This window comes from Elephantulus edwardii, unplaced genomic scaffold (genome assembly GCF_000299155.1).
Source record: "Elephantulus edwardii isolate Elephantulus edwardi_28Jun2011 unplaced genomic scaffold, EleEdw1.0 scaffold00222, whole genome shotgun sequence".
NCBI lineage: Eukaryota > Metazoa > Chordata > Mammalia > Macroscelidea > Macroscelididae > Elephantulus > Elephantulus edwardii.
The window spans coordinates 1998106-2006659 of record NW_006399972.1 but is presented as its reverse complement, the minus strand read 5'-3'; positions in this window follow the sequence as shown (position 1 = coordinate 2006659).

Sequence of the window (8554 nt, the reverse complement as noted above, 5' to 3'; positions counted from 1 at the left end):
TACTTCAAATCTGAGCTGATTGGCAGAGGAGGAGATTGACTCTTCTTCTCCAGTAGAGCATTTGGTGGATTCAAATCGCATGTCTTAAAGATTGCAGCACAGCTTTTTATCACTAGACCACCAGAGCTCCCTTATTTCAGTGTTTTTAAAATTTGCTGAGGCTTGCTTTGTGTCCCAATATATGGTCAATTCTGGAGAATATACCTTGTGCACTTCAAAGTAAATTGAGTTATAGTTGGGTGCAGTACCTTGAATACATTTATAAGGTTGAGTTGGCTAATTGTATAGTTAAGATCTTATGCATCTTTATAGATTTTCTTTCTAGTTAAGCTTGGTTAAGAATGGCATGTTAAAGTTTCCCTACCACTATTGTGATGCTGTCTATTTCTTCAGTTCTATTAACCACTGTTTTATGTATTTTGCAGGTCTATCATTTGGTGCATAGATACTGACCAACGGAATTTTAATAAGTTGATTTGCATACAGTCATTCATACATTGTGTTTCATACATGTTGTTGTTGTTGTTTGCTGTCTAGTCATGCATGACTCATAGTGACCCTATGAACAAAAGGCCTGAAGCCTTTCTAAAACTATTGTCATTTATCAAAGTTCGTAAAGTTTCCAGAGGCATGTTGTTTAGGAAGTGGATGCCACTCCTGTTTCCAATATACATTGTATTTTATGCAATTATATATGTACATTGTTTTGTATAAGTTCTGTCTTCTTGTGTCTTCAACTATTATATAGTAACCTTCCTTACCATTTATGGTGGTTTTTATTCTAAAGTCTGTTTTATCGGAGATTAATACTGCTACTTGTTTTGTGGATGTTATCTGCTTGGTATATTTCTTTCCCCAGCCTTTGATTTTTAGTCTGTCCTTTCCCTTGTGTCTTAGATGTATCTCTTGTAGGCAACATATTGATGGACTTTGGGTTTTTATCCATACTACCATCATTTTTCTCTTAATTGGTATGTTTAAGCCATTTACATGAAGTGTGATTATTGACAGGCCAGGTTTTATCATTGCCAGTTTGCTTCATTTCTTTTTCTATTGTGCCTGGCTACTATGGTCCATTAACTTTCCTTTGCTGCCTATGGGTGAAACACTGCCCTTAGCATTTCCTGTAGAGTTGGTCTTGTTTTCATTAATTAAGTTCCTGTTTTTTTGCTAATTTCTTCTTCATATTTGATCTACAGCTTTGCTGGGTGCAGGACCCTTGTCTCGCAGGTTTCTTTCAGCCATCTGTATATGACATCCCACTGTTCTTGCTCACATGGTTTCTGTTGAGAAATCAGAATTTAATTGGTTCTCCTTTGTAGGTGGCTCTTTTTCTTACACTGCTTTTAGTGTTCTATCTTTATCTTTTTTATTATATTTGATTGGATTACTATGTCAATCTGTCTTGCTAAAAATCTTCCTCTTTTTTGATGACCCTCTGCTTTTCTAAGCTTGATGCCCCTCTCTAAGGACCCCTGCCTCCTTTTAACAAGTACGAAGGATATGCGATGAAGTATCCACGTTCTTGCTGCCAAGGAGCATTTTGACAAAGATCTGTTAGACATGGTTTTATTCAATATTCTTTGTCAACACCATAATTCAATATTTCTTTCTTACTCACTGCTCAGGTTTTTTGTGTGCATAGAGGCTGAGATCAAGTATACCCTTGTCTTCAAAGTGGCATCTTTTAATGCTAAGAGGTCTTTTACAGCCGATTTGCTCAACCGTAATATATTGTTTGATTCCTTAATTACTGTTTCCTGAGTGTTGATTGTAGATCCAAGTAAAAGGAGATCCTTAGCAACTTCAATCTAATATCAGTTTATCAAGATGCTGCTTACTGGTCCATTTGTGAAGGTATTTATTTCCTTTATGTTGAGATGTAATTTGTGCTGAAGGCTGTAATCTTCCATCTTTCCATCTGTAAATGTTTCAGGTTCTCTCCCACCCCCTAAAGGCAAGGTTGTGTCATCTTAATTGTCTCATAATTTGGATAATGCCTTTTACTAAAGGTACATACTATATAAAGAAATGGCTTAAATTTAAAATCAGATCACTTTTTAAGGTAGAGTCTTGGGAACTACAGAAAATTGCACAGACTTTTGGAATTTATATTCTCTTTTTTAGATTGCATTTGTCAAGCTTTAGCAGTATTTCTTTTAAATGTGATGACCCCTAATTTGCCAAACTGTCAGAAGTCAGTGAAGCAAAGAATTGAAGATAAAATGTTGATTCAAAGATTGTCTCCCCTAAATCCCTCAGCCCTGTCTCTGAAATGGAACTTTGGAAGGCATTTATATGAAAATATTGGTCTGACAGCCTTTATTTTTGCATTTAAGTTATTGCATCCATAGACTTGGTTTTCTGGAAAAAAAAGCGAAATCTTCATGTCTATTGCATTGTATTTCATGTGATTCCATTTTCAGATTAAGATGGTCCTGGTCCCGCAGAATACTTTTTTCCTTAATAAATGTCACCTATAAATAGGAGCAGCTCCCTTATTAGTTGAGATTCCCCCCCCCCGTATGTTTGTTGAATATAAATGCTAAATTTACCTCATGTGCTAAGAACTAAACTACACTCTGCTCACTCATTCACCATTACCATTGAGTGAGAAACTACTCATAGCTGACTCTCCACCCATTTTTTAGAGCTGATAAATTGCACAGGAGGAAACTGCCAACCTTTCTACCTCAGAGACATTGATGAATTCAAATCCCCAGACAGGTGCTTCCTTCAGATTAGTAGTGAAACACCCTGTGGACTATCCCACCAGAGCGCCATTTAAATAGAGCTTTATTATTATTGTTGTTGTTAGGTGCCATTAAATCAAGGACTACTTACAGCAACCCTATGAACACCACATCTGAACTCAGTTGTATCCTGTGCCATCCTCACAATCTCTGATACACTCAAGTCCATTGCTGTAGTTACCCTGTCAATCTACCTGGCTGAGAATCTTCTCCTTTTCCATCTTTCCAAGCATGATGTGCCTTTCCAATGAATATCCTTTCCTAGCAACATGTCCAGAGTACGTGAGATGAAGCTATAATCTCTTGATACCTTGACTGCAGATACCATGGGTGTTGATTGTGCATTCAAGGTAGATGAAGTCATTGACAGATTCAATCTTTTCCCTATCATGATATTGCCTATCAGTCTCGAAATGAGAATTTTTGTTTTCATGACATTGAGATCCATGTTAAAGGCTGCATTCTTTGATTTGTAGCAAGCATCTCCAGTCTTCCTTGTTGCATCATCTGCATAACGAAGTTTTGATGAGTCTTCCTCCAATCTTGAGACTCCATTTTTCTTCAGGGAGTCCAGCTTCTTGAATAATTAATTAGAATACAGATTGAATAAGTATGGAAAACAGATACAACCCTGACACAAACCTTTCTTAATTTTAAACTATGTAGTGTGCCCGTTTCCTCTTTGCACAACAGTGTCTTCTTGGTCTAGGTATAAATCTCACATGAGCATAATTAAGTGTTCTCTTGGTCGCATTCTTCTCATTCTTAGACATAATTTGTTATGATTCAGTCAAATGTCTTTTCATAGTAAATAAAACACAAATAGACAACATTCTTGTATTCCCTGTTTCCAGTGAGGGGTCATTTGATAATGGCAATTTGATATCCCTGGTGCCACAACCTCTTCTAGATCTAGCTTGAATGTCTGCAGTGCTCTGTCTATTCACTGCTCCAGCCATTTTTTAAATGATGTTCAGCAGTATTTTGCTTGCATGTGATATTAAATATATTGCTTAATAATTTATACATTCTGTGGTGTCACTTTTCTTGGGAATGGGAACAAATAATGGATTTCTTCTAGTCAGTTAGTGAGACAGCCATCCTAAAAGCTTCCTGACGTAGACTGATGAGCACGTCCAGGGCTGCGTCTGTTGATTAAAATATCAGTTGGTATCTAATTGATTCATGGGGTCTTATTTTTTGCCAATGTCTTCAGTGCAGCTTAAACTTCTTTCAGGAAATACTATATAATCAAAACCAATGGTAATGAAGGAAGAACATTTCAACTAGATTATAGGAAATGTTCTGACAATGAGAAGAACTTGTGAAATGTTTACACCAAATCTTATCAGCACTGTCAGGGGATGAAAAGGGCACAGGACTGACAAATTTGTGGCTAAGAAGGATTTTCATACAGCCTTGTCCTGAAGAACAAAAATAGATACTCATTTGGACCCTTCTCAGTACTGACTGAATTCTGCAGTATGTAAGGCAAGGGATTCTAACTGGTTTATCGGGTCCATTGTTTCATTCAAAGCTGACTTAGAAATTGGGGGTTGTTGTCCCCCACCCCAAAGGTTCAAGGTTCAAACGAATACCCAAGGGCAAGGATTTCTGTGCATTAGCCCAATTTCCATGAAAGCCAGAAATTTTTATTCTAGGAGTATTGAAACTCTGTGACATGCGAAGACAATATATGAAGAGGCAAAAATATAAATAAAAACAAACAAACAAAATCAGTAAAACCTATAGCCTAGATCCAATTTACACAGTAATTCAAGTTGAATTCTAGACTAATGCTCCAGAAATTTCAATTCTGTTTCCTTTTTCAAGAGAAATTAAGCCAAAGTAATGATTAATAGTGAATTTATGTTTTTAGAGGACATAGCTATCTCTCCAAATTAAAAACTAGCTCTGGTGGCCTAATGGCAAGAAGCTGCACTGCAATCCCAAAGTCAGAGGATGGGCAATCTCCTCTTGGGCGATTAACTGCCTCTGAAAACCCACTGGTGGGGCAGCTGTGGGTCGGTTCCAACTCAATGGTACACAACAGCAACAACAACAATGGAAACAGAAGCATTGTGGTTTACATGAAAAAAATTACAGGATTTTATGCCAGGGGCTGACTGTTCTAAGATTTTTTAAATATGTATTAATAGTTTTAACCCTCAACCAAGAATAAAAAGTACCATTACTCCCAGTTTTGAGGAAACTAAGATATAACTATAACTGGCCTACAGTCGTGCAGCTGTTAAGGGCAGCATTGGAATTGGAAGTAAAAATAGTCTGAAGTGAGACATGAGCACTCTAATGATGTGCCTGTACTGAAAAACTCAAGAGAAATTACATTATGTAAAACATGGAAACATGATAGCCATTTTATTATAAAGTCAGAATAGCTAGCCATGCCACACTTGCACTGCTTTGGGCTTTGGGTTTGGGGGTTTTATAGAAGCTAAAGCATCATCTGTCATATCTGAGATTTATAAATATGTATTTTCTTGCAGATAAACTTAGAGAAACATCTGTTGTTACTATGTGCTTTCGAAAACCACTCATAGCAACCCTGTGTACAACAGCTCTGAACCCTGTTCTGTCCTGAGCCAACTCATCATCTCTGACACACCTACCTGCATTACCCCAGTCACTAAGTCAATCCATTTCATCAAGGGTCTTTCTCTCTTGTGCTGTCCCTCCACCCTCCCAAGCATGGGGTCCCTTTCCAAGGACTGGTCCCTCCTTGCAACATGTCCAAATTATGTAGATGATGTTTCAGAATCTTGGCCTCCAAGGAGTAGCCTGGTTTAACCCTCTCCAGGACAAACTTATTTGTTCTCCTAGCAGTCCATGGTATATTCAGTACTCTCCTCCAGTACCACAGCTCAACGGTATCAATTCTCCTTCTGTCTTCCCTAGTTATTGTCCAACTCTCTGATGCATAGCAAGTAGTTGCAGAGACCATGGCCTGGATCAGGTTCGACTTAGTCTCCAGACTGACATCGTTGCTCTCCAATACTCTGAAAAGGTCCCTGACAGCAGACTTTCCCAATGCAATTCATCTTTTGAATTCCTGACTGCTGATATCAAGAGTGTTGATGGTGGAGCCAAGCAAGCCGAAGTTGTTAACAATCTTAGTCTCTTCACCATCTATCATGATGCTGCCAATTGGCCCAGTGGTGAGAATCTGTTTTCTTGATGTTGAACTTCAATTCATATTGAAGGCTACAGTCTTTGACAGATGTGTCTAGCTAAACTCTCAGTTATTATTTTGACCCATATAACTCAAAAGCTCACTAACCTTCCAGGGAGTTTTCAGAAAACTAAATTTTATGGGAGGAGATTTCCCATTGTTCTCCTGCTGGTGGATTTGAACCATCAGAGAGGTGCCAATGTAGGGTTAATAGTGCAACTCTTTATGGTCTACACCACCACATACTTGGGGGGAAATGTGGAAATGAGCATAAATTGAAAATGTTTTAAAATTGTATCTGAATAGATGTAACATCATATATATATGAACATGCTTACTTTTGAATGATATACTTTGGACATGTTGTAAGGAGGGACAGGTCCTTGGAGAGGGACATCATGCTTGGGAGAGTGGAGGGAAGGCGTACGAGGGGAAGACCCTCTATGAGGTGGATTGATTCAGTGACTGGGGTAATCGGGATGGGTGTGTCAGAGGCAGTGAGATTGGCACAGGATAGAGCAGGGTTTAGGGCTGTTGTACATATGGTCTCTATGAGTTGCAAGCGACTCAGTGGCACATAACAGCAACAACTATCTATCTATCTATCTATCTATCTATCTATTATCTATCTATCTATCTATATTTGGAAGCAGTAATGGCATCCACTTGCTAAACAATATGCCTCTGGAAACTGAACTTTGAGAAGTGATCATATTTGTTTATAGTGTGAGTGTGTGTGTGTGTGTGAGAGAGAGAGAGAGGGCACATTTCTGTCCAATTAGATTAAAAAATATATACATGTTCTCCATACCTATTTAATCTATGTACTAGAAGATGTATTAAGAAGCTGGATTGTATAAAGAAAAATGTGGCATGAGGATTGGAGGAAGACCCATCAATACCTTTCTTTATGAAGATGACACAACCTTGCTTGCTGAAAGTGAGGAGGACTTGAAGCACTTGCTGCAGAAGGTTAAACACTGCAGCCCTCAATATGGATCACATCTCAACGTCAAGAAAACAAAAATTCTTACCACTAGACCTATAGGCAGCATCATGATGGATAAAGGAGTAAGTGTGTCAATGCCTTCATTTTACTTGGGCCTTCCATCAATACACTTGGTACCAGCAGTCAGGAGAACAGGAGATGTATTGCACTATAAAAGTCTATAGTCAGGGACCTCTCCAAGTTATTGAGACATAATGATGTCACTTTGAGGGTAAGGCAGGCCTGATTCAGGCCATAGTCTTTCCAGTCATTTTATATGCATCAAGAGCTGGGCAATAAATAAAGATGACAGAAGGGCAATTGATACCTTTGAACTGTGATATTGGAGAAGAGGGCCAAAAATGTCATGAACTGCCAAAAGAACAAACAGATAAGTTTTTGAGAGGGTGCATTCAGCATGCTCCTCAAAGGTGAAGATGATGAAACTCAACTTCACATCTTTGGCCATGTTGCTAGGAGAATTCCTTAGAGAGGGACACCAAGCTGGGGAAAGGAGGAGGGCTGATGAAAGAGAAGAAGATCCTCAAACAGGTGGATTGACACAATGACTGAACCAATGAACTTGTGTGTGTCAGAGATTGTGAAGATAACATAGTGTTTAGATGGGCTGTTCATAGGATCTCTATGAGTTGTACTCAACTTGATGACACATAACAACAACAACAACAATATGATATATTAGAATGGGACTCTTAGAGAAGAAAAAAAGTAATGGCAGTGTTGGCCAGTTAAATGAGCATAATCATTCTTAAAGATCAAGGTTACTGATCATCCATTCCTCCACCAGATTAACCATTCCTCAAAGAATGAAGACAGAAGAATTATGCATGACTGTATATCTTGTCTTCTTAAATCTTTTAAAAACTTGCCTCAATCAAAACTAAGTTACTGTTAACCCACCATGGAGATGTTATGTGGCATCAAGTCACTGCAACTCATAGTGACCCATGTACAATACCTCTGAACCCTGCCTGATCCTGAGCCAATCTCACTGACTGACACACCTAATCTCATTACCTTGTCAATCCATCTCATTCAAGGTGTTCCTCTCCTTTGCTGTCTCTGCACCCTTCCAAGCATGATGTCCTTCTCCAAGTACTGGTCCCTCTTGGCCATATAGCCAAAGTATGTGAAATGAAGCTTCTAAATCCTTGCCTCCAAGGAGAAACTTGATTTCACACTCCCCAAGATAGACTTATTTGTTCTCCTGGTGGTCCGTGGTATGTTAAATACTCTTCTTCAGCACCACAATTAAAGGCATTAATTCTTCTGTCACCCTTAGTCATTGTCCAGCTCTCTGATACATAGCAAATAATGGCAAAGACCATGGTCTGGGTCAGGTGCACCTTAGTCTAGACTTACAAGATTGCTCTTTAACATATTTATTCCTATAGAAAAAATTTATTTGACAGAGAGTGGGAATTATCAAGCCATATCACTAATACCACACTCAAGCAAAATCCTGCTGAAGATTATCCAAAAATGACTAGAACAATACATTAACAGAGAAATAATAGAAGTATAAGCTGGGTTTAGAAGAGGCTGTGGCACTACAGACATTATTGTCAATGTTAGATGGATCTTGGCTAAAAGCAAAGAGTA